General features: G+C 45.9%; 1 pseudogene; it reads right to left on the bottom strand.

The window, feature by feature from the left end:
- Positions 1–2219: 2219 nt before the first annotated feature.
- Positions 2220–27371, bottom strand: part of LOC125357945 — a 30799-nt pseudogene continuing 5647 nt past the window's right edge.

Genomic DNA, 27371 nt, shown 5'->3' with positions numbered 1-27371 from the left:
CTGTGATGTGCTGCCTTGCACAATTTTCTTCTTGAATAACACAGTGAAAAACCACTTCCGTTACATCCATCTTGTGTGAGGTGCTCTGAGGAATTCAGAGATGGTTTCACGTACACAGAGGTCTATGGAAATTCTGCAGAAGGTTCTATGTAAGTTCTGCATCGCTTCCTATAAAGAGCAGGAACACCCTTGGCTTTTGGCATCTGGAGAAGGGGGGGTTCCTAGAACCAATCCCATGGGGAGTGAGCTTCAAGGAGATTCAAATTTTCTGGGTGCCTCATGATTCCCAGACAGGCTGGCAGGAAGTGTTCTAATCCTCCTGCCCCCTCGACTTCTAGTCCCTGCTATTCTTCCAGAGGTTCTAGTTCTGCTATTGAAAAACTCTTAAACATGGAGCTGGATGGTATTGCTTGCTCCTTGTCTTCTGTGACATTGGGAGAATCAGAGCTGGAAAGTAGGGTAAGGGTTCTTTGATTTCAGTTCTAGCTGATATTTTTACCTTGGCTCAGAATTGAGTTTAAAAATACTCCACAAGAAGTTTGTCTTGCTCTGATTTGCAGTTCTCTCTCTCTCTCTCTCTCTCTCTTCTCTCTCTCTCTTCTCTCTCCTATCTCCTCTTTTTCTCCTCTATCTCCTCTTTCTCCTTCCCCCACCCCACCTCTCCTGGAGGGTGTGACACAGGCAGCCTGGGCTCAGGACAGGCTCTATCTCTTCTAACTGGGTCACCTCATTGTTGCTGTCTATTTCCACTTCTGCATCTCAGGGGTAATACTGCCTACCCTGTCAGGTCCTTGCTAGACTGGAGCTGTCACATGGTTATAGGAAGTCCTTGGAGGGGCTGGGAATATAGCCTAGTGGCAAGAGTGCTTGACTTGTATACATGAAGACCTGGGTTCAATTCCCCAGCACCACATATACAGAAAACGGCCAGAAGTGGCGCTGTGGCTCAAGTGGCAGAGTGCTAGCCTTGAGCAAAAAGAAGCCAGGGACAGTGCTCAGGCCCTGAGTCCAAGGCCCAGGACTGGCCAGAAAAAAAAAAAAAAGGAAGTCCTTGGAGGAAGATGGCCTTGGTTCTATTTCTAAGTGTTGTGTTCATGTCTGCATCTCTATCAGTACCTCAGTCCTTCATTCAGTCACCACTCACGGAGCACTTACTATGCCAGGCAGTGGACAAGACAGAGTCCCTGCTCTCAGAGAGCTTACCTTCCAGCGATAGGTAAATGCATTCGAAGTGAACATCCAGGTGAGTGCTGTAAAGGAAATACACAGGTTGCTCAGAGAATAAGGGATGAGGGGAACGGGAAGCATATGTCAAAGAGGCCAGTCAGGGAGGGCGGCCCTGAGGAGGAGACCTTTCGTGCACCCTGCAGACTAAGAAGGAACCAGACAGCAGAAGGATGAAAGGAACCACCTGGCAGAGACTGACTGGTGTAAAGGTCTCCGGGTGGACAGGCAGTGGGTGGTCGAAGGTAGGAAGGAGACCAGGGTGCGGCTACAGCAGAAGGGGTGAGAGGCCCCTGGGTACTTAATGTCACACACACACACACACACACACACACACACACACACACACACACACACACTGAAAAGGCATGGATGATGTATCTATAGATTTTATAGATTTATTTCTAGGGATAGGGTGGGACCCCAGGCCTGATGTGAGCCAGGCAGGTACTCTACCACTGAACTTCGTCCCCAGCCCCAGAAGCCCTAATCAATATATCAATAGGAGCTTAATAACCACAATCTGATTTGCCAGTGTGGTCCTCATCTTGGGAGCATTCCCCTGGGAGTCTGTGAGAAGTAGAAATCCTCAGGCCCCCCACCTGGATCTCTGGAGGAAGGGGTGCTCAGCTGGCTGCTTGGTAGCCGTAGCTGGGGGAATATTGCTGCTGCTGCTGTGAACCAGGTGCTCTGAGGTTCTCAGACAAAGAATCACCCTGGAGCTATTGCAGCTCCATCGAGCTGTATGGAGAGAGCCCCTGCCCACCACCCTCAAGATCCCACTGAAGTAAAGTCAGTGGGGTTGGCACCTGTCACTGGCAATTCTTTTTTTTTTTTTTAACATATTTTATTCACTGGAATATGAAGAATCAAACAGAATTTAGGATTCTGACCAAAAAATCCCAGATACTTGCAATTGTGTAATTAAATACAAAAAAATATTGTTTTAAAAAGACCTTAAACCTGCCTTTACATCTGGAATGTGTAAATTTATACCAGCAACATTTTCTTCAATCCCTTCAGCAAGAATTCCCAGCCTACACACAGATGTAATATCATTTTCTTCTACTCATGTATGACTTGGCTTACACCCCAGTATATAAGGACAAAAAAATAAATGTATAATAAAAAGATTGGATAAATCAGGAGAGGCTTTTTGGTCTTGAATTCTTTACCCACTAACAATGAAGCAGCATGGTAGGCAGCCCAAAACACACCAAACAGTTTTATAAGTGTAGATACTACTTCAAATGATCCAACCACCACAAGTAATGGGGCTATGACAATGAGAGGAACTAATGAATATCCTATAACTCCAAGAACTTGGCCATATGCAACTTCTCCACCAAGAACTCTAGCCAGTAAGAAAATTGTCAGTGACCCAAATATCCAAATGGTTATAATCCATGAGACCACCCTAAACTGTCCATATAATGAGATCATGGAAAAGAAAAGAACAACAGCCAGAGGACCCCAAAAGTCAGGATTGTCTCTCACCACTTGTCTATTAAAACCAAGTGATGGCATTGCATCAAAACACATCGGATTTTGCAATAGATATCCTTCAGGTCAATATCCAATTCTTCCAAAAGTGGCTTGTTATCTTCCAGATCACCATCTTCAACTTCCAAAAGCCAACCATACCCTCTTTGTCTCAGAAATGTGGTAGCTGTAGATTCTTTGATAAAATCACCACCGAGGTTTAATTTGACATCTGGGGATGCTACAGAGCCATTGAGATCGGCCAGGGACACAGTGCAGACTCCGGCACTGACACTGTGACCTGCTGGCAATTCTTGAACATTCTCTAGGGAAACCCAGTGGCTGGAGCAGCTAGCACCCCAGCTGTTGTCTTGTCTGACTGTACGAAACCACTGAGAAGGTGAGGATGCTAGATGAGTCAGGAGGCACAAAGTTAGATTTTAAATCTATTTAGGACAGAATGATCAACAGGACTTTCTAGATCGATGGGCTGTGGGTACAGGAGGCGGGACTTATATCCAGCGTGGGATGGGAGGGGATGCAGGCTGTGGTGGTAAAATCCTGGGTGCTGGCAGAGAGCCCGAAGCTGGGAGACCCTGGGGACCAGGCTAGATGTTGAGAACAGGGATTCTAAAATGTGTCCCCTCACTCACCTGAGAAGGAGGGGGTGATGATTGTAGCAAAGTCAGCACAATCGAAGCTGATTGTAAGCGCTAGGAGGAGCTTCAGGAGCCTTTTGTGTTTAAGATCCAAATGCTTAGGTAGGCTCCAAGTTCTCTGAGAATACCGAATGTGGGTGGGGAGGGCCCTAAGGGCAGGGAGAACTCTAGTCCAAATGACATAAACAGAACTGAACAGCAGGGGGCGCGCCAGCCTCAGAAATGTGCATTGCAAGGGGAGAGGCAGCCCTTGAAGTTGGCCAGAAGAAAAAGATTCACTCTGGAAATCATTACAGCACTTTATGAAGTGGCTACCATATTCCAGAAACTACCAAGTGCCTCGTGTGCATGTTCTTTTTTAATCCTCATAGGTCTACAATTGGATTACACATATTCAGAGATTTAGCAGCCCTTTGCTTGGCCCAGAGAAGGAACTTCTAGGAGTCAGAGAACTCTAAGCAGCCTGGTCTGTGCTTTCAATAGCACTTTCTGGAAAGAAGGAATGCTGGCCATGTGTGCTGTAGACATGGACACATGTAGCTGTCCAGCACATGGGACACAGCCAGTCCTACTAAGGAACTTGGTTTTGTGTTTTATTTAATCAGTATAAGTAGCCATGTGCAGTTAGTGGCTACCTCATCTACCAGCACAGGTTCAAAACCTTCTGGAGCTCCAAGTCTCTGTCACTTTGACAGGCCCTGGGACAGGAGCTAAAATAAACCAGAGGCAAGTGGTCAATGAATCTGAGTCTGAGAGAAATAGAAGAGAAACAAAAATTAATCAGCAAAAACCAACTTGGGAATGAATAGATTGTGTTCACGTGTGAGACAGAACTCTCAGAAATCCCTGAGCAAAGCCTCTCACAGATCAACACACCCAGAGCGCCAAGTTGTCATGGTGCCACCTTCTCAAGCACAACTCTTCATTCCTTCCCCACCAGAGAGGTGGAGGGACAGGGAACCGATACCTTCTAATTCATAAAGCGTGTGTTCAGTGCACTCTCACTAAGTCTTCCTGTGACGTGCTGTCTCTCTTCCATTTTCTCTTGCAACTTTAGAACCAGATACCTTCTAAGGAAGTTTTTTTCTAGTCAAGGCTCAGGGCTTACACCTGTAATCCTAGCTACTCAGGAGGCTGAGCTCTGAGGAGGATGGAAGTTCAAGGCCAGCCTGAGCAGAAAAGTCCTTGGCATTAAAAGTCTTCCAATTAACCAGCAAAAACAAGCATGGCTGGGGTGTGTGGATCAAGGAGCAGAGTACCAATGGAGCAAACCAACCCTAGTACCAGCAAGAATATTAAAATTAAAAATTTAGAGGCTTGAAATGTAAATAATGAAGTGACTAGTGCATAAGCCAGCACCACACTTTGCATTTCTGGCTTTCAGAATTTCCTCAGCAGGTGTTTGGGCTTTTTTTCTTTTTTGCCAGTCCTGAGGCTTGAACTCAGGGCCTGGGTTCTGAGCTTCTTTTGCTCAAGACTAGCACTCTACCACTTGAGCCACAGTGCCACTTCCAGCTTTTTCTGTGTGTGTGGTGCTGAGGAATCAAACCCAGGGCTTCATGCATGCAAGGCAAGCACTCTACCACTAAGCCACCTTCCCCATTCTGGACTTTGTTTTGAAGTGGTGGTTAATAAGCCAAGCTGACACATTCTGTAACAGAATTCTGCAGCTCTTAGAGGGGAGGATGTTCAACAAAGCTGGGACTGTCTATTCTGGCAGTGTAAGGATCTGTTCAGGTCCAACGTATTGCCCACTGTAGCCCAGAAATGAGCCCTTTCCACCCTTCCCTTCCTCTGTCCCCACCCTGGCCTGCTTCGGGGCTGGCTGTGTTGTCTCAGGCTGGCTGGCAGATCCTTGCTCCATTCTTTTCCTTCCTCTTTGCAAATAGGGTCCAGATAGGGATACAGGGGCTCCTCCTGACCCTGTCATTGAGTGGGTGTGAAGGCATCCTTGAGTCTGACAACTCATCCTTCTTCTCGCGTCTGCATACTCCCTTTGCTCCCCAAATGGCTGGTGTGTCTCTCCTTAAGAGCCTTCTTCTGGGATTCTAGTATCTCAGGCAGCTGAGCAAATCCTCTCCTAAGGGACACGTTTCACATATCAAGAGGTGTGCATCACGGGGCCTGCGCTTTCCTGTGGCACTGCTATCCGCTCTCAGAGCCAGTTTGCACAATCCACCCCTCTTGCCTCTCCTTCAACTCTGTCCACATCACCCCTGTATCCAGGTACCGGTGCTGTGCTGGCCATCTTGGGTTTCTCTGGAGTCTCTCATCTGCTCTGGTGGCTGGCCATCTGTCAGGGTCCCTTGCTCTGTGGGGCTGAGCTGGGTTCAGCCAGTTCAGAACCACAAGGGAGTGGAGGGAGGGAGAACAAGAAGAGTGGAGGGATGCCCTCAGCCTTTCCTCTGAGCTCACCACAGACAGGCTGTATCCCCAGGCTGAGGGCCCAGCTCTGCGTAGAGTTTCCTCATGTGCCCACAGTCTGCTTCCGTCCTCGGGGATGGGAGCCTTGGCTGTTAGCCCTAAGGTTCCCCTGCACATGTGCTGCTGTTTCTTTCCTAAACAAATCTTCTTCTCATGATCCTTACTCAAGTGCAGCTTTGGTGTCATTAGGGCCTTGCCTTTGGCATAGAGATGCATTCTGGATTTGCCATGTGCTGGATTCCTGGTAACACCACACACCCGTCTGCGGGCATTCCTCCCCACCACCCAACATCCACTCTGTTCAAGATACTTATTGATTGCCCCGGTGCCTGAATGCCTCAAACCTAGTCTCTTTTTCCCCTCTTCTATTTCCCTCCCTTTCTTCCTCCCTGAGCACATGGGATTCCAATGTCTTAGTCAAAATCTCAGCACCACTTGGGACCTGGCCTTCCAAACATGCTCTTAGCACTCCCAGCCAGGGAGGGTGGGGGTGGAGGGGCCAGGTGAATTAGGTGAGATCTCAGGATGGTCTCCAGGTAGCTGCATTCCTCAGCTTCTGTGGACAATCATTATTCACCATGCTGTGCTAATTCTCCTTGTGATAGTTTAACTCAGGCTTCTCCAAAGATTGCTCGCTCTCTCTCTCTCTCTCTCTCTCTCTCTCTCTCTCTCTCTCTCTCTCTCTCTCGCTCGCTCGATCTCTCTGTGTGTGTGCCGGTGTGTGTCTGTGTGTGTCTGTGTGTGTGTCTCACACACACACACATTTTTATAGCACTGGTATTTGAACTCGGGGCCTTGTTCTTGCTAGGCTAGTGCTCTCCCACTTGAGCTGTGCCTCCAGTCCTGCTTTTTTGCTGGTTATTTGGAAGCTGTGACCAAATGAACTTTTCTGCCTTGAGCTGTCCTTGAACCTCAGTCCTCCAGATTGCAACTTCCTGAGTAGCTAAGATTATAGTTGTGAACCACAGCACTGGACCAAAGACTGTGTCTTTTGCTCTTCTACTTAATAAGTGTCTCCTCTCAATAGTATCCATGGCCTGGGGGGTGGGGGGGGTGTCGCCTTCTAAATCCTAGTCTATGAAGATATCCAAAATGGCATAGCTTGCTCTTAGGCTTCTGTTCTCTTGCTCTTCTATGGTTATTGGTGCAGAATAGCAAAAAGAAGCTTTCAATTGTAGTCGTATTTTTAGCATCTCCAGTCAAGACACAGCTATTTGCAGTGCCACACGGGGAGGCGTGAAAAGGCCTGTGGCTCTTCTCTTAGCAAGAATGGGCCCAGCAGGAGGGAAAAGTTGACCCCCAGTTCCAACAGGCTCTGCAGCAAGGAAGTAAAAAGTAAAGGCTCATGAACAGCATGCGTGTGGCTTTATAGTCTAAACTAGACCAAGGTTGTAGAGGAAATTATGGACTACTGCAGTGAGCACGGAGATTTAGGAATGATCCGGAACTGTAGATTCTCCTTACATGTCTAATCTCCTGATAGGTTTTTTTGCCAGTCCTGGGCCTTGAACTCAGGGCCTGAGCACTATACCTGGCTTCATTTTTGTTCAAGGCTAGCACTGTGCCACTTGAGCCACAGCGCCGCTTCTGGCCATTTTCTGTGTATGTGGTACTGAGGAATCGAACCCAGGGCCTCATGTATACAAGGCAAGCAATCTTACCACTAGGCCATATTCCCAGCCCTCCTGATAGTTTTTTGTTTGTTTGTTTGTTTTTGTTTTGGTGCCAGTGCTAGGGCTTGAACTCAGGATCTGGGTGCTGTCTCTGAGCTTCTTTGGCTCAAGGCTAGTGCTCTACCCCTTGAGCCACAGTACTGCTTCTGTCCTTTCCTGAGCAGTTTATTGGAGATTAGTCTCATGGGCTTTCCTGCCTGGGCGGGCTTTGAACCACAATCCTCAGATCTCAGTCTCCTGAATAGCTGGGCTTACAGGTGAGAGCCACCAGCACCTGTCTCTCCTAATAGGTCTCATTATGTGACTTCTCATAAATCCCTGAGAATGTAAGGCAAGAGGTTAAGGAAGGAGGGGTGTGTGTGTGTGTGTGTGTGTGTGTGTGTGTGTGTGTGTGTGTGTGTACTGAAGCTTGAACACAGAGTCTGGGCACCGTTCCTTAGCTTTTTCCCTCATGGATGGTGCTCTACCACTCGGGCCACAGCCCGGCTTCTGGCTTTGGTGGTTAATTGGAGATAAGTGTCTGACAGACTTTCTTGCCTGGGCTGGCTCTAAAGTACAATCTTAAGATCTCAGCCTCTTGAGCAACTAGTATTGGGGTGTGAGCCATAGACACCTAGCTTCACACCATATATTTCTTTATTTGCCCTCCCTTCTTGAGTGGAATGGAGTGTGTTCTTGATACATGGCCTGAGAAGGCCTCTAGTAGAGATCTGCTCACACTGTAGCTGCCGTTTATGAGGACGTGGTCCTCCCACGTGCCTCTCGGTATATAACGAACTGTCTGCTCCCTTGTGGTTAATGCAGTAAATACATTCACTTCCTGTTGATGGAGAATTTACACAAAACAATCTTGATATGTAAGTTTGAGTCGTACTTCGTTTTGGTGAAGGATGTTAGCTATATGGAAATAATAGCACATGAGTCCTTTGTTCATCTAAAGACATTTATTCTAGACAGAAAATTAAAAGGTTAAAAACTGAAGTGACATTGTGGTTCAAGTGGTAGAGTACTAGCCTTGAGCTGAAGAGCTCAAGGATAGCACCCAGGCCAAGAGTTCAAGCCCCATGGCTGGAAAAAAAAACAAGATTGAAAACAAAAATGTTGTACAGTTGGGTACTAGTGGCTTATGCCTACAATCTTAACTACTCTGGAGGCTGAGACCTGAGAACTGAGGTTAAAAGCCATCTTGGGCAGGAAAATCCATGAGATTCTTAACTACCCAGCAAAAAGCTAGTATAGTTATTAAGTGGTAGAGTGATAGCCTTGATTAAAAAAAAAAAAAAAAGCTCAGGGACACTGCCCAGGGCCTCAACTCAAGCCCTAGGAAAGACACACACACACACACACACACACACACACACACACACACACACTTACTTCAGGGCCTCAACTCAAGCCCTAGAAAAGACACACACACACACACACACACACACACACACACACACACACACTGCAATCTTACTTGAGGAAGTCTGCTATGTAGCAGAGGAGAAAACCATATACCACAGAGAAACCATCATTTCATTGGTTCACATACCCCAAACACAGTGTCCACTACCAGAGTCTGGTGTGGTTGTGATCATTGGTACAACCCTCCACCGTTCTGGGACACTCCCATGTAAGGCCCAGCACTCCCTCTAGTCACCTGGAACCAGGAGGGCAATCTGACTGAAAGTGTCACTTCTCCTGTCCAGGTGACACAGCACCCTGCAAGTCTTGTTACGTTGTTCACTGCAAAGTGTTCACCAAGACGCCTCCTGTTTGAGGCTATGGGTCATGGCTGCAGTTCAGGACTGGGTCTCAGCAGTCTACTGATACACATGCAGGATATTTGCCTGTCTCTGATATATTTATTTGTTATCATAAGTTACTGAATGATGAGTTTATATGATTAAATGTTTATTCCATTTGCCCTTTTTGTTTGTTTGTTTAGTAATGACCATGTCCCCTACATGGTCATTAGGCTTAGTCCTGAGGAGAGTGGAGGATATTGGAGTCAATCAGTCTCTGACTGACATCCTGGCATCTAGAGGATGAAGGTGGCATGACACAGAGTTACACAAAGAACAGTCAGACTGAGCATGTGACTGGGGGCATAGCTCAAGTGGTAGCTACTTACTTAACAAACCTGGTGCCTGGAGCCCAATCCCCAGTACTGCTAAACATAAGATTAATGCGTGATGCACACTAAGAGACAATTTGCCAAGTAGCATGTGGACAGGTAACAATGGGTCCCAAGTGTCCTGAAAGGCATCATAAGGTAATGCGGCAGGCAAGCACTCTATAGGAGAAAAAGCAGGTCAAGAGCAGAGAGGTGTGGGAAAGGAAGACCCAAAGACCCCAATGGGAAGGAGCAGTCTGAATTACTGAGTGACCACACCCTGAAGACTCAAGACACTAAGAAGAATAAACTGTGCATCGAACAGCTGCCTTTCAGAAAAACAAATGCTCTTCTGTTGGAACCAAAATAACTGGCTGGTGGGTGAGAAACCCACGATCACAACAAATGCCCCAGTTGTCACTGAATTGGAAACTGTTTTATCCACGTCAAGATGTTTAAAAATATGAGTGGCAATTCTAAAATAGTCCCTTCCTCTTCCTGCTGCTTTTCTCCCTCCCTGATGATCAGAACTTTAGCCAGCTGGGATCCCCTGGGATCTTTTCAATAAATACAAAGGAAGAGCCAGTGAGCCATGAACTTTCCTGGTCTACCTTTGTAAACCTTCGCCTTCACTGTCTTGGTGGAGTAAATAGCAACTCAAAGCCTAAAGAGCAAGATCTAGCAGTGAGGGAGGGGGAAATAAACAGACTTGACAGGAAAGTCCAAAGGTTATCCTTGAGTTCTGAAAATGGCGGCACTTCCTGTTGCCTTTGATTTGTGCTTCTGCCTCTTACCAATTACCATTATCCTGGTAGTTAAAAGTTAAAATGTACCAGCTATTCCCTCTTTGCTAGGCATTGTAGAAAGAACGATTTATCTATAACTTCATTTAATCCCAACAAAAGTCCGTGAATTGGAAACGAGCAGAAATAATCAATAGTCGACCATTTTATGACCAACAAAAATGCCCTTTTTGTCAGTCGTGGGGCTCAAACTCAGGCTCTCAGCACTGTCCCTGAGCTTTCGTTCTCACTCTACTGCTTTGACCCACAATTCCACTTCCAGTTTTCTGGTAGTTAATTGAAGATGAGAGATTCATGGCCTCTCCTTCCCCAGCTGACTTCAAACCGCAATCCTCAGATCTCTGCCTCCTGAGTAGGTAGGATTACACACATGAGCCACCTGCACCTGGCTAAAAAAAAAATGCCTATTTTATAAGGCAGAATCGTATGCTACTATTTCCCAAGAACCCACAGGGCATATAAAAATTGTCTATATTCTTACCTGTGGGGAGCCCCGGGACTGGGATTCACTCCAAGTAGTGAATAGGACCGGAGCTAGATTCATTTGCCTGATACATGAAAGAGACAGAGGGAAATCGGGAACGAGGAAGTTAAAGCATGAAGGTTCTCTTTTCTCTTGTCCTATCCCAGTTGGCTACCCTGTGTGACTCAGGGTTCAGGGAAGAGAGAAGAGTCAGATGATACTGAAGTCTGAGGATACCCAAGCTATTCTCTTTTCACTCTGCTGCCCTTAGTTCCACCTTAACCCCATTCTGGAACTTTCTTGTCCACAAAATGGAATCCTTGGGACATGTTTGTAAGAAATCTAGTCATCCAGATACACCCAGTCCCTAAACGATTTTGCAAAAAAACAAAAAACAAACATTCTCTATCTAGATTTATCTCTTTATATATTTCTGCCAGTAGTATTACCTTCCCCACCCCAAGGAAATGGAGAGAAAAGAGAGAAGAGATGAGGTGGGAGGGAGGCGAAGAGCAGGAGAAACAGAGTCACTTTCTCAATAGTCTCAAAATCCTCACAAGGAATCCTGTTGGCCTGGGCCTGTCATGTGCCCCAGGCCTGCAAGAATGCTCACAGCCCTGCTGCCTTGAGGGTTGGAAGTGTTTTCAATATGCATAGTCTTTCCTGTCCCTCTCCACAGCTCTACCAAGTGAAACTCTTATCATCTTCCCCTTTTACAGATGAGGAAACAGAGGCAGAGAAATGATCAGACCTCATAAACAGACCCCTACCTGCTTCTGTTGGGCCATGGTGGCCAAGGCTCGGCCTGGGATGCAGAGTGGGTTGTAGGATCACCTCTGTGGGCTCAGTGCCACTTCAGTCGCATGGCCTGATGGGAGGAAGGCAATTCCCCAGAGGAAACTCCTGCCCTTGGAGAAGGGAGATCAGGGGCCAGACAGAGAAATAGCAAGAGCTACCCACAATAAGTCTATAGAGAAGCTTTAGACAGAGATATTTTTCTCTACAGTCTGATGTTGGGCCCAACTGCAAAGAACTATAGAAAAGATATAAAAGGGAGGGGGGGAGTGTAAAGGAAGGAAGTACTAATTAAAAGGTCCCTGCAGGGGTCAGAAGGAACAAAGCAATACCCTTTAGGGAGGCTCAGAGCCTGGGGTTCATTGAAGACATGGGCAGAGACAGGACAGGCCTGAAGGTCAGCCCAAAGACATTAGATGCACGCACGCACGGGACTGCCCTAGCCTCCTTTTCCTCGTTTGTGACATGGAGGGGAAACCCCTCCCTCTCCATTTATTGACAGGATTGGATGATTTAAAACAGGCCTGGTGTTTAGTGGTAGAGGGCTGCTTCTCCATGCACGGTATTGACGGCTGACAGGATGCTGCAAAAGCTGGGAAATATGAGGGTCCTGGGGCCTATTCCTCTTAAGCCAAAGTCTCCTCTGCTTCCTTGAAATTTTTTGGTTCTATTTTTCTGGGACCACAAGGACATGAATTGAATCGAATCATTGAGGGGCTGGGAATATGGCCTAGTGGCAAGAGTGCTTGTCATGTATACATGAAGCCTTGGGTTCGATTCCTCAGCACCACATATATAGAAAATGGCCAGAAATGGTGCTGTGGCTCAAGTGGCAGAATGCTAGCCTTGAGCAAAAAGAAGCCAGGGACAGTGCTCAGGCCCTGAGTTCAAGCATCAGGACTGGCAAAAAAAAGAAAGAAAAGAAAAAAAAATTGAATCGTTGAAGACAGACTTGGAATTCGGTGGCAATTGTCCAGACTACAGGGTCTCCTTTGGGGCTTGGCATGAACCCATGATGGGTATCAGTAAGGGATGAGTCGAATATTGTTTGTTTCTATCAGATATGGGGGCGACCTGAGCCCTCGGATTTCATGTGTCGGGAGTGCTTTCATGCTACTCGGCTTTCTAAGGGTGCTCCATAGAACTCCACACTGTTTCCACAGCCTGCAGCCCTGGCAGCTTGGCGAGGCTCAGTGTCCCAATCAGCTTGTCCGACCTCCCTTCCCTTTGAGCCCTGCCAGGGCTCTGTGCACTGGCCATGCTGGCTGATCTTGCTTCCTGGCTAATACTGGTGGGTCCAATGTGTCTTTGTAGTGAATGACAAAACCCAATTGAAACAAGCTTAAGCAAGTGGATGACCGGAAAGTCGGGACAACACAGCTGGACTGAAGGGCTCAGACGATGTCCGCCAGTCTCTGGTGCGTGCTTTCTCTCTCTCCCCTCTGCTTTTCCTTCTGTTGGCTTCATCTGGGCTGCTTTCCCATTACGTGGCAAAATAACTACCAGTTTAGGCAGCTGCCACGTGTGGTAGATGGCCTGGTTGTCCTCATTTTTCACCCTACCACCACACACACACACACACACACACACACACACACACACACACAGAGTACCTTTGCTATGGAATTGACGTTGGGGTCACAATGTGCTCTACATTGGTCAAAGAATTGTGGTTATAAATTGCAATGTGCCAGTGCTGATTCTAGGTCTTGAGAGGAATTGTTTCTTTTCTTCTTTTTTAAAAATGTGGGTTCTTGAACTCAGGGCTTTACAGTATCACTTGGCTATTCTGCTCAAGGCTGGTGCTCTACCACTTGAGCCACACTTCCACTTGCAGCATTTGGGTGATTCATTGGAATTGTACTTACTACCTTATGTATGTAACTGTAACCCCTTTGTACATCACCTTGACAATAAAATTAAATTTTAAAAAAGGTAAAAGTATTCATTGGAGATGAAAGTCTCATGAACTTTTCTACCTGGGCTGGCTTTAAACCATGATCCTCAGATCTCAGCCTCCTGAGTAGCTAGGATAACAGACGTGAGCCACCAGTTCTGTATTGGCTTATTCTTGTGCTTCTGAAATTCTCACAGGGATGTGCTATAGGTGTTCTGCCATCCAGGAGAAAGGAAAAGAGTTAGAGGGGGCCAGCCCCAGATAGCCACAGACTACAGCCAGAAGCAGCCATGCCGGCTACCTGGGCATGTATGAATGAGTAACATCCATTTTCTACACTGTGGCATGAAGTGAAAGGTTATATGGCATAGGTGGCCATAATTAAGCAACACACAAACTACCTTCTTTCATCCACCACAAAAAGAGAGCTTTTCCTTCCTGACAGTTTCAGTGAAAAAAAAAACCAAAACCCTCAATTCTTTCTATTTTTAAGTTGGTCATGGGACTTGAACTCAGGGCCTGGCCACTGTCCCTAAGCTTTTGCACTTAAGGTTAGCATTCTACCACTGAGCCACAGCTCCACTTTCAATTTTCTGGTGGCTAATTGGAGATAAGAGTCTCACAGACTTTCTTGCCCTGGCTGGCTTCGAGCCACAATTCTCAGATCTTAGCCTCGCGAGTAGCTAGAATTACAGGCATGCGCCATCAGCACCTGGCTCTCAATTCTATTTCTTTCAGCAAGCCACGAGCCCATTCCTAGTCCTGAGGTAAGAAGAAAAGAGAAACATCTCAAATGAAGCCAAAAGGCTCAGTTAAAATAGGGTTTCCTGGGAAACATTGTGGTGCTGTTAGCAGATAATAGGATGGATTCTCATCACCAACCATTCTTGTGGGGGGCTGGGGGGCAGTACTTAGGACTGAACTGAAGGCCTTGAGCTCAAGATCTTTGGTACTTGAGCTATGCTCCATGATACTTTTGCTCTTCTTGTTGTTTTTGATTGGGTCTTGTGCTTTTGCCTGGGACAGCCTCAGGCCATGATTCTCCTACCTCTACTTCCCAAGCAGCTGGGATTGCAGGCATGCATCACCATGCCCAGCCTCATTAGATCATTTTTGAAGGACTTACAGGAGCCTTTGTCTCATAGCTTCAGATTAAGCTACAACCCAGGCTTCTCTTGTCTATACCTACCTAAGTAAGGAAGAAAGCTGGAGTTAACCAGCCACCAGAAGGCCAGGTGTACAAATCTAATAATACATGATATCTTTGGTTTACTCAAATCGGACAGATTGAACCCCAGCTTCTCCCCGCTTTCTAGCCCAGAGTGAGTAAAGTGATTTGGGCTAGCCGGTAATCTTCCAGTCGGAGCTTGTTGTTTTTTCCTGCAGTGCCAGCTCAACTCAGAGGAGAAAAGTAATGACAGATGGTTGTTGGGTCCACACATGGCCCTGATTTAGCACAGCCCTGGCCTTTAGTTGTATGCATGGGGCTTTCATCTCCAGTGCCTTGGTGCCCCTCTGGGTCCCTGTCCTTAAGAAAGAATAGGCGTGCATTAGAAGCATGGCCTATAATAAATTTAAGCCCTGTATCCTGCTTTGTGGGGTCGTTAAGCTTCCTTCTGAATATAATTTAAAACTAAGCTGACTCAGAACTCCAGCGTGTATATGTTGCTTTCTTCCCCTAAATCCCACTTTTCTTTGATCTGTTCCCTGCTCCTTTCAGCAGCTGCTGTGTCTTTAAGGAATCACCATGAAGCTCGGGGAGCATCGGGGGACATTTGTGATGGGCAACTGTGTTTGGCAAGGGCAAGTCTCCACTTCATCTTGTCAGGTACAGTACCCCCGAGCTGCAGACAGCCAGGGGACCTCTTCTGGGGTGTCTGTCATGTAGCAGCATGACTGCCCGGAGACAGCCCATCCTTTTTGTCATACTCCCTCTTCCCTACCCCACCCCCTCCTGTGGACGGGGAGAAAATGTTGGGAGAAGGCCCAGATGAGGGAAGCAAACAGTGGTCAGTTGTATTGGCTCTGACTACAGCTCTAGGGGCCAGACAATAGCTTCTGGGAACACAGGCAGGAAGAGTTCAGCCGCAGCTTTTCTTTCCTCCCTACTGGCACTTCCATCTAGCCACATCTGCCCAGTCTAACTGGGGCAGCCTACCCTGGGAACCATGCCTCAGTCTCTCTGGGTGCTTCCTCTCGTGATTTAGGAGATGACTAGTGCTGGTAGTGTTTCCTGGAGGACCCTGCCCCTATCTTTGCTATGATTATTGCTTCCAATCATGCATCTGTTGTCTCTCAGTCCCCAGCTCACCTGTGTTGGGTGAGATGGCGCCTCAATCTTTCTCCCAGCCAGCTTGGTGCCATGTTAGATTCCACCACTAGGAGGCACCAGAGAGCAGTCACAAAGTTGGGGGCGGGGAGGGGGCTCGGGTAGAGAAGATGTTTGGGCCTTGTCATTCCTATCAGTTTCATCCTGTCATTTATCTCTAGCTTTCTCAACCTTCCCAGTTCTGGGTTTTTCTCTACTTACAAAATTCTCCTAACGTAGTTTAACAGGTAAAAACTTAAATAAACGAACAAAACAAAATCCCAGCTGTGTGCGATTTTACTCACAAGCTAGGAAAGAAACAGTCACAGCTGGTTCGATGAGGGGAGTGGGACCCTAAAGCCGAAAGATCCAGTTCCCTCCTGGGTGGTGGTTAAAGCTTAGGAGATTAAAAAGAATGACCTGTCACCTCTAGGAACAGTAATGTAAGATTCATTTAAGGCTTTGAAACCTTGAGGGAGCTCGCTCCGTGCAGTAGTACTCTGAGAATCACACTGTATGTGTGGAGCCTGCAACCTGGACATCTTTGTTTCTCTGAGGGAAGGGAGAGGAATGAGGAAAGAAATTTATTTTAAAAATAATCCTCAGAAGGCGAGACTGCTAGGTCTCTGTAAAGCTGGTATTAGAAGGGCGGGTGGGGGGGGGGTAGGGAGAGAATTATGTGTCTTTAATCTGCTTAGCTTTTCACTGCCGAACAGCTGAAAGGCTCAGACAGGCGAGAGTATTGTGGGGTGGTTAAGCCCGTGAACTTGGAGTTAGACCCCTTGGGGTCTAGGCGTGATCTGTGTCTAGCTGTGTGATCTTGTGAGGCGGGGCGGGGGGGGGGGGCGTCTCTACAGTGATTCTGGAAGGGTTTGCATTAGATGGTGTGTGGAAAGCATGTTCAGGCTAGAGCTCTGGTGAGGTGTGCATTTTCAATGATGATCGAAGGAGGCGAGGAAACCATTTGAGAATGACTTGTCCCAAGAATGGATAATCAGAGGCATTTTGAGCTGAGGGGAGTAAATGTCTAACAGCAGAAGACAAACACAGAATCAGGTGCAAAGCAGAGGCCCTGGTTGCAGCATCCCCTGAGAAGGAAGAGTCCCACGGGGCAGCTGACCCACTGTGGGAGGGTAGGGAGCATTCACGCTTTGCAGGTGTGCTGGAAGAAGCTTCATTTACTCGGCAAGGATGAGCTCAGTTATTCCTAAGAATCCTTCTCCTTGCTGAAAGTCTGGCTCCTCCTTTTAATAACTGTGTTGTGGGGTCCTTTCAATCTCTTAGAGGCTGGGGCTGTTTCATTGGTGAATTAGCTGAAGTTGCTAATGGATTCCACTCATCACCACCACCACCTTTTTGCTACCAGTACTGAGGTTTGAACTCAGGACCTGGGCACTCATTGTCCCTGAAGTTATTTGCTCTAGGCTAGCACTCTACCTACTTGAGCCACTCCTCTACTTCTGGCTTTTGGGTAGTTAATCAGACATAACAGTTTCATGGACTTTCCTGCTGGGCTGGCTTCAAATCTCCATTCTCAGATCTCAGCCTCCTGAGTAGCTAGGATTACAGGCGTGAGCAGTGGAGCATGATAAAATAGGCACTGATGGCAAACATTTAGTGATAGGGATGAACTAACAGATAGCTAGAAAACAAATCCGTAGAAGCACTCCTGAGAGATGGTCATGGATTGTTTTGAATGTGGAGGAACAGGTGAGGGACAGAGGCCATGCTGTAGCTTTGGGCATCGGTGGGAGAAATGCATGGTGCTAGCATTTCCAGCAGGGAAAATGATGAACAAAGACCCAGGGAACTGTAGAAAAGGCAGCTGCATAAGGATGCAAAGCAGGGAGGCCAGAATGAGGGGGAATGAAGCCCAAGAAATAACAAGGCTTAGAAACAAGAAGTTGGATCTAGTGAATTATTGGGCTATCGATGGCTGATCTTAAACAGGAGCATGACACGTTTGGATTTCCATTGTGGAATGGTGTTTGTGGAGGTTATGTGGGAGGGTGAATCAAGGAGAGGCAAGGCTGGACCACTAGCTGGCTTAGTACTAAGCCGGGAAATCATCGGGACACCATGAAGATAGCATCTTAACAGAGTTATGGGTGGGTGATGTTCTGCTAATGGATATCCAGGAAAGCTGACAGTGAAACAGGAAGTGCTTCTCACATGAGAAGGGTCATTATAATGATGCTCACTCTATAAAACTTTGGCTTGGGGGCTCATTATAAAAACGAGGCCTTTTTATCACTCATCTACACAGGGGCAATAAAATCCATACATATGGTCCACACCATGTAAACAGTGCTTGTGTTGAACAAAAGCCTTTTATAAAGGAATGGAATCTCTGGCCTGAGAAAGAACTTTGCAGATGCTTCTGTGATACAAAATCCTGAATGGCTGAATGGCTGGTTGGCTGAAGAGAAACACCATATTAAATTTCATGCAGGCAAATGAGAGTGGCAGATGAGAGGTGGGGAATAAAACTTCTAATGGGTTTGGCAAGAGAGGGCACTGGAGATGGGCCCAGAGATCCCAGATTTGCTACACTGCCTTTGTAGATAGCTGTGAATTCACCAACATTATCCTTATCTGAACCAGAATATTCTGTGCCCTGGAATATCCCTCCTCAGGGAAGCCTGCTGGAGTGTCTCAGCAAGGTGTGGTGTCTGCCTCCATTGCTGTTTATGGCAAAGCTGAAAACTGTCTTCAAAATTCACAATAGATGTGCATAAATCTTCCTTGGTTACCTAGCAACTGCTTCAAGACAACCCTGAGGGCTGGGTGGAGGTAAATCTGTTTTAGGAATACCTGAGAGTATTTTAGTCACACTTGGAAATTGCTGGAAGGGAAAGAAGAGACATTAACAGCACTAACGAAATGCTCATCTTCTTTCTTTTCTTTCTCTTTCTCTCTCTCTTCACCCTGTTTTTATTTTAGGAAAATACAATCCAATAACAGTCACCTTTCATAAGGTGTAACAGGTATCTAGGCACAGTAGTGGTTTTGCAAAGGGTGGATCATTTCTGAGGTTCAAAAATTAGCTTTGTGGCCTTGTGTGTAAAATTAGAAGTCGGATTAGGAGAGCTGGAGTTTCCTGCACACATCTGGGGGGTGTGGGAGTGATTAGACTAGTTTTGTCGAATCTAAGACCCAAGGAACAAGTCTAACGTCAAAGTGATTTGTGTGTGTATGTGCTTGTGTGTCAGTATTAGGGCTTGAATTCAGAGCTGGGTGCAGTCCCTTAGCTTTTTCACTCCCTCAAAGCTGGTACTCTATCACTTGAGCCACAGCTCCACTTCTAGCTTTTTGCTGGTTAATTAGAGATAAGAATCTCAGACTTTCCTGCCTAGGGTGACTTTGAACCATGATCCCCGGATTTCAGCCTACTGAGTAGTTAAGATTTCAGGCACGAGCTGCTACTACCAGGCTAGAGAATTTTTAAAAAGCAAAAAATGTTGAAATTATGGTATCAGGGAGCATGTCACACACATACACACACACATACACACACCTCTGTGCATGTCTACATGTGTGTACATATGTGTTTATAGTTATGTGAGCTTGTTTATACATTAAGGTTTAAGTTACAAGTTCAGTGCTATAGGCCCAGGCAGGGACAGAGAAGCCTCATGACCAAGGATTGTATTAAATCAGAAAATGGGGGCTCAGCACCACAGATCTAAAGTTTCTAAAAATGCCCCAATCCAGCATTTACTGTTTTTTAGATTTAAAAACTATTAACAATTGACATTTTCAAAAAGCACTATGTACCTAAACAAAACAAGTCTGCCTTAAAAGCCAAGGTTCTTTTTCAAGACCCAGTTCCTCCCAAAGGAGCTCAAAGGGTTTACAAAAAATTCAAATCGGTATGTTTGTAAAACGTTATATGGTTGGTCGAGGTTTCCATCAAGCTGGGTGCAGATGGCTCACGTTAGCAGATGATGTGGGTGGGGCAGGACTCTCCCTCTCCTCCCAAAGGAGCTGTCTTTCTTCTTGCTTGCTGATCCTCCTTTAAAATCATTGCTGTTATTGGAGTTGACTGCGAGAGGTCTCCTGAGTCCTGGACCCAGTGCATGTGTTCAGGATACCAAGGCACCTGCAGGGTTGTGATTGTCTCCCAGTGCCCAGGAAGCGGCTGTAACCCTGGCTTGAGAAGAAGCGCGTGGTGTGTCCCCCATACTCTACCAGGTCTCAGGATCCAAATCCCAGCTTGGATGCTGTAGGAAGCATGTCACGCGAGGTGACAATGCTATCATTTCATTTGGCAACACTGCCAAAAGGCACCTGTCATGCTTTCAAATACAATTGACTTTGACACGCAGCATTATTTAGCATGTCAGAATTCAGAAACTATACCAATATCCAAGAGTTGCCTTTCATGCGGACGGGTTTCTGCAGCCTCTGGAAGCCACCATGGAGCTACTTTGCAATGTTAGAAAATGCTCCTGATCCTGGGTGCTGGTGGCTCACGCCTGTAAACCTAGCTGCTCAGGAGGCTGAGATCAGAGTTCAGTTCAAAGCCAGCCTGAGCAGAAAGTCCATAAGACTCTTATCTCCAAGTAACAAGCAAAAAACTGCAAGTGGAGCTGTGGCTCAAAGTGGCAGAGCATTAACCTTGAGCAAAAAAAAACACCCCAAAAACAAACAAAAAAAACACCTCAGGGAACAGTGCCCAGGTCCTGGGTTCAAGCCCCATGACCGACAAAAAAGAAATGTTCATGAAGTGAAAAGTAAAGCAAATTACAAAGGAATCTGTGAACTTTGACCCAAGTTTTTGGAAGCAAAGAAAGAGATCTTGTATATTTCTACGTATACATCTGTGCAGGAGGGATGTGTGCATTTATCTAGGTAAAGTTAGTCCAAAATATTTTAAAATACCTCACAGCAGTGGAATTACACAGACTTGACATTTTTTTCTTGTGTTTTTCTAAATGCTGGTTTCTGAAATATATATACTATACATATATGTGTATAAATATGTAAATATACATTATGTACATGCAGCATACATATATAGAGAGAGAACTTGTGCAATCATAAGGAAATATTGAAAATAAAACTCTTGATAAGCTACAGTTTGGGGTAGCTTAGCGAGCTTCAGGGGAGCCCCTTCATGAAAACCATTAGGACTGCATTTACAAAACATTCCTCATGGCTTTCCAAGCACAATATACAGCACCATCACCTGGACTGCAGATTTGACTTCCGGTGGCAGATCCAAGAACCTCATCGCTCTTCGTTTTCTTTGCGCAGTAAAAGGCTGGGGATTGATTCTGAGAAAGGATTGCATCCCACAGACTTGGGAGGAAAAAGAAAATCACTAAAAATAAGCAAGTGGACTGGTTGAATGTGTCCAAAATATCATTCAAGGTGACCCAAAAAGAAGCGGGGTGTCACTTCACAGGGACTTTGTTCCTTCTGGCTCTCTTTATTTATAAGTGACCCATGCATCACACTTCCTTTTAGAAGAAGGGGCTTTGATTGGCTAACTGGCTCCATGACCTCTCCTTTGTCCAAGGGCAGCTTCACCAGGACAGTGCTCTCAGGTTTAGAAGAAGGTTTAAGCTCCCCCTGCCCAACTCTTGCCCTTTTTGGTCCTCAAACTTCTGAATTCCCCTCAGAGCTTTCATAAAGGGAAGGGATCCACACCACCACCGAAATAGAAGGGCCTGGGGTGATAGCTTGTGGACTTCCTGCTTCTTTCTGTGCCCATCAGGAGATGAAGAACTCTTTTCTACATAGCTCACACACTCCTTCTGCAGTGTCCCCCCCCCCCCCCGTAGGCAAGCTCTCAAAACATGGTAGGTGCAAAGAATTTTCCACCTCATGAAGTGACCTGTTCTATTCTTGGATAGCAATGACTATTCTGATTTGGGTTGTCTTTTTGCATGGAATTTGGAGATCTCTGTGCAGTTCAAAGGTTAAATGTGAAGTCACTTTGCTAGTATAACCCAAAAAACCACCACCCCCCCAAAAAAAATCCTGGCTCTAAATGGTCCAGTCTCTGCATCAAATCACATTTCAAAGTCAAAAATAATTACAAGTGAAACCTGATCTGCAGCTCCACAAGGGATCCAAATATCCTTTTTCCTCTCACCTTCCCAATCTTCTTGTATCTATCCATTATGCCAGAGCTACTCACCCATAGCCCTCAGCCCAGGTCACCCCAAGAGGCCCTCCAGACCTTCTCAGTTCATCTTCTTCTACCTCCATCTTCTCTCTATATGTGTTCCTGAGATAGGAATTGCCTTTCTGCCTGCTTTTCATCTCTTGTTTTGTCTTCCGTATGAGCACACTTGCTACCGCAACAAAGAGGAGCCCAGGAAATGTTTGGCAAACACAAAGCTTTCCCTAGTTTCCATCGAATCTGGGCCTGTTCCTCTATAGTCAACATCCTAATTTGGTGAGAGATGAGAGGAGATAATTGATGTTGAGGACCGATTGTCCCTTTATTGAAGTGGATTGGGGAGGGGGTGACAGATATGCCCCTTTGCGTTAATGAGCCCTGTGCTCCCCTTTGTAATGACTTCCCCATCTGTCCTTGGAGACTACAGACCACACATACAGTTAGGGAGTTCCCCCGCAGTTTGTTTGGCACACAAATGTCTCAGTCCCATCAAGGACCAACTATTGTCTGTTGGTCCCTAACTCATCAATAACTTGTCTATGTATCCCAGTCCCTGTCCTCATCTCCCCCATCTGGGACTGTCTGTAAGTAGGTTGGTTCTTTCTTCATCACCATGTTGGGTGATATTATTAGTCTTGCTCTGGGTACCAGTGACTTACAGTGAGATGTAAGCCATTACTCACAATCCCAGTCTCTGCAGCAGGTATACCTGGCTTTTGATCCCAGCTCTGCCCTTTTGCCTGCTGTGTGACTCCCGAGTCCCTTAACCTCTCTGCCACCTTCCCCTTTTAGAAGTGGACAACCATCAAATCGAACTCAAAGAGTGGTGAGAATTAAAGTTTCATTAATTCCACAGAAGTGCTTAATGTAATGAAAGGCAAGTTCTATGCACATTCCAGTATTTTAACTTTTCTCTTTTTATGACTTTTTCCCAGTTTTTCTTTTTTAGAGGGGAAGTAAAGGATGATTTTTCCAGAAAAGGAAGGAGACTCCATAAATGACTTAAATATAGCCGGTGGTCTTTAAGTTCTACCCATGGCTAAATCAACCCACCTGTTTCTGAGACAGAGTCACACACAGCTATGGTGGCCTTTGTGCTGCAATTAGAGTTGGGTTGTGACAAAGCCTAGAATTTGATTGATAATATAGCAACAGCACAGCTTTCCTGCACAGTCTGCATGGGTGAGAGGAATGCCAGGCACAGCGAGTTCTGCGACGGGAGCACCAACACCTGAGTTCCCACTGGGGTCTTGTTTCTTCAGCAGGGGCCCAATGAAGAATGAGGTTAGGGTGCTAGGAGTGCAGGGCCCAGTGGTAAAGCACTTGCCTAGCCTAGAGCCAACTCCTGGCTTTGATACCCGGGACAGCCTAAAGAAAGAAAATACAGTTCCTTAGGCGCTTGGCCTCTGCTAATTCTACTGGGATACAGGGACTGGAGTATGAGTGATTATACTGAACTTCTGATACGGCTACTGGAGCTTTGAAAGCAGGGTCTCGTGAGTGTATGTGACTCCCTTTTGTTTCCTTGACGCTTTATAAAAATGCATCTTATTATCTCCAAGTAGCAGTACGAGTTGCCATTTGACGAAGCAGTTTATGAATACATCTTGTTCAATGTCGCCCCTTTCAGCATTCTCACTCAACCCTCCTCCCCTCCCTACCCCTTCCCTCACTCTTCTCAATCTTGTAGGATATACAGTGAATTCTTGACTACATTCTTCTCTTCCACCCTCTATTGCTTTCCCCTTCCTAGACGCAACTTTGGCAGTCTCAGTCCTCCTCCAGGAAGGATGGTCAAGGCTCAAAAGTTTGCCAGTGAAATTAGGTGTGATAGCTGTCTGCCACGCCCTGTCTCTCCTCTTTCTAACCTGTAAGCCTGATTCGCATAACCCAGAGGATTTACTGAAGTGCTGGTTAGAACCAGCACTTCAGTAAAACTTTCTGAAGTCATGGAGATTGTCTATTCTGCACTGTCCAGTGTTGTATCATTCTAGTGGCTATTGAGGTCATGGCTACTGAATACTAGAATATGGCTAATGCAACTAAGAAGTGAATTTCTACCTTTAACTCTTAAAAAAAAAAGGGCAGTATTGGGATATGCTTGTTAGACTGGCATTTTATCATTTGAGCCATGATCTCAAGTTGTGGCTTAAAGCCTCATTGTTTTAGTTATTTTTCATGGTGGGGGGGATATCTTGTGCTTTTTGCCCACGGCTAGCTTCAGACTGCAAGTTTCCTACCTCTACTACCCATTTCAGTGAGATTAAAAGATATAAAACCAGACACATCTTGTTTGTTGAGATAGTCTGGTTAACTTTTTTGCCTAGACTTGCCTTTAACCATGATGCTTCTGATCTATGTCTCCTGAGTAGCTGGGATTAAAGGTGTGTGCCACACTTCATGACTTAAAATGGCTCTTTTGACAGGCTGATGAAACTTATTGTTTATTGGACTAGCTAGGCTGCCCTGATGCATACAGATCCCAAATCCTGGCAATGACTTTTATGAAGAAAGAACAATATAGTCTACCACTCATCCATTTTACAAGCTCATGCAATGCCAAGAGCCACTGTTTGGAGGCAGTTTCTAACCTCTTCTTCAGCACTGATTATTCCATCTAAAAGACTAAAGAGATGACCCCACGGCACTTACCATCTGGCCTTCCTGACCCCAGCGGTGAACTTTGTAGGAAGGCTCAGTTCCACTTAAAATCAAGCTCCAGTGATTTATTTTTTACATCAACTCTTAACACTGTTACATATCCCATCCACGACAGGAAGAACCATATGGTGTGAGGATTGGGGGCTTGGAAGAAAGAAGAGCACATGAAGGAAAAAACATACGTTTTCCTGCTCAAGGGAGCAGCTCCTGTGCTGGAGAGGAAATGAGGGCTTGTCCAGGCGGAGGTCTGCCAAGAGGCAGCGGGCAGACAGTACCCTCTTGGGGGCCGTTTTTCCAGTGGGTTGTGAATGCGGCTCTCACCTTTCTTTTGGTCATTTCCCAGGTGAGCAGGTCACGTGTGCGGCTATGGAGCAGGACCTCTGCTCTGCGTTTGGTAGCAGCAGAGAAAGAGTTGTGCAAACTTCTGTCCAAAGTCAGAAGTGCTCAGGTCACACCAGCTATCTTACTCACTCCTATTTTCTTGGGGGAACTCAACAGGGCTCTATCAAAAAAATCCCAAAGCTTGTCCACTCTAGCATGGAAAAGTCACTCCACTTGTCTGAGCCTTGTTTTCTTTCATAGGGACCAATAATAAGCCTACTACTACTATGGCAAGGAAGGAAGGAATGGTGTCAACTGGAACCTTTAGAACTGGATTTTGTATGAAGTCAATCCCTTCGGGGCTAGAGGGCATGAACAACACAGTGCCAACTAATGCTGGCAAATCAAGGAGGGGCATCAGGGTGGTTCTAGAATGAAGATGGACACACAGATGGGCTCATAGTTCGTCAGTTCGTTAGAATAGTGCTTCTCAAACTCCAGTATGTATTCTTAGCACTGGGGGGACTTTGTTTAAGTGGAGATTGGGAGTTACTGGGATTATGCAATTCAAATAAACTCCCAGATCCTTCTAAGGCTGGAGACCCCTGACATCATAGTTGAGGAGCAAAGGATTAAAGGCCTTGCTGTGATCTATGTTTCCCTCCTCTGTGGCAGACATTAAAAAGAAATCCTGCATTTTGGGGATGGCATATGTAAAATTTCAATAGTGGTCATCACTAGCAGATGAACACTTGTATGAAAGGCAACACTAGCTTTGAAACTCAATTAGCTGAAATAGGATCCTCACTTTAAAAGTGAATTTCACTATTCTCATTAGTAACTCTATTTTAAAATGTAATCACCTGCTAATAGGTTTTTTAATCAATAAAAATTTAAATAGAAATCCTGTCTACTTTTTGTAGCCAGGGAGAGAACAAGGAAAGAGTAAGGATAGTATAAAATGAACATACAGAAGGAAGAGGTGGCCAGATGAAACAATAAAGCATGGGAAAAGATGGATTTGAGATTTGCAACTCTGGTTGGACTTTAAACTCAACCAGAGAGCTTTAAAATCTATTCATCGTCTGATCCTACCCTGGGGATACTGATTTTATTGATTGGGAGGGAGCCATACTTGACATCTTCAAGAAAATAGTTCCCCTGATATTCTAATGTATAGCCTGGGTTTGCAGTGCTGGAAAAGACACCAGTGTCAACTCTCCCAGCTGGAAACAATCAGGCAAGGATCATATGAAGATACTGCACCAGATTTGTTTTTTGGTTGGGTAGTAGGAGATTGCTAGTTAGGTACGGAAAGAACGCAGATAAGACAAGGCACTTGGTTTAAACCTTGAACAATCAGATCCATCTGATTAAGTTGTTAGAAAAAGTGCTTAATCTCTAACACAGGTGAAATAGTAACTTAGTCCTGGGCCTTTAAAGGGACTTGGTTGTCTGTGGAGAAGCCCAGAGTAAATGGATGAAGGGAAAGCCATGCCGTCTCTTGAGTGGAAACTTGTTTCTTCCTTTCATTCACATTGTGGGTTTGGTTGTCATCTGTGCTGCAGGATGATCTTCATTTGGGCTCAGAAGTCAGCACATTCTGGTAACATTCCCCAGCCCCCGTTTCCCTGGTCTCCATCAGGGTAGGCATCAGACAAACAGGTGGTCCAACGAATTCTGACTGAGGAGCATCATGGAGTTGGTTGTAATTGAGTTGGATATTCTGGAAGCCTGAGTATAGGTTCCAAGAGGCCTCTGTCAGCTGGGACATACAGCTCAGCCATCTTTTGAGATGTCTTCAGCTCCCAGCATGACAAATATTTACCAACAGTGGCAAGCAGGGCAAATATGAAGCCCTACTAAAACCCAGGTGCACCATCTTTAGCTAGATATGGTAAACTGCCACATGGATGTTAACAAGCTTATCAGAGGGTAGAACTGGACAAAGCTACTGGTAAAAAGAAAAAAACAACCTGAGAGGATGCAAACCCAGCCAATGAGGGGGAAGTGTTGGTCTAAAGGTTGAGATGCGGCACCAGGATTGTACCCTGGATTCACAAGGAGTTCTTAAAAATGTAGCTGGCTGGGCTGGGCTGAACTCTACACATTCTGATTTAGTGGGCCTGGGCATAGAGTTTTAGAAGCTCCCCAAGTGCTTCTTAATGTACCATCACATTTAAGAGACACGTTTGCTTAAACTTAGCATTAAAGGTTAAGAGGCAAGGGATTCATGGTTCAAGGCTCATGGTTCAAGGTTTGTGCATTGTAGTTTTAATGGCTGCAAGACCTTCCGGTCTTGCTTGGAGCCCTCTCAAACTCTGCCATCAGAAGCCTCAGATGGAGAGCAGCTCAGCTGTGAATCTTAGCAAGACAAGTCAAGGAAGTAGTTCTACATGTATGGAGTGGCGGGGAAGGGGGTGAGGA

This window comes from Perognathus longimembris, chromosome 10 (assembly GCF_023159225.1).
Source record: "Perognathus longimembris pacificus isolate PPM17 chromosome 10, ASM2315922v1, whole genome shotgun sequence".
NCBI classification, from domain to species: Eukaryota; Metazoa; Chordata; class Mammalia; order Rodentia; family Heteromyidae; genus Perognathus; species Perognathus longimembris.
This window is presented reverse-complemented; position numbering and strand designations above follow the sequence as displayed.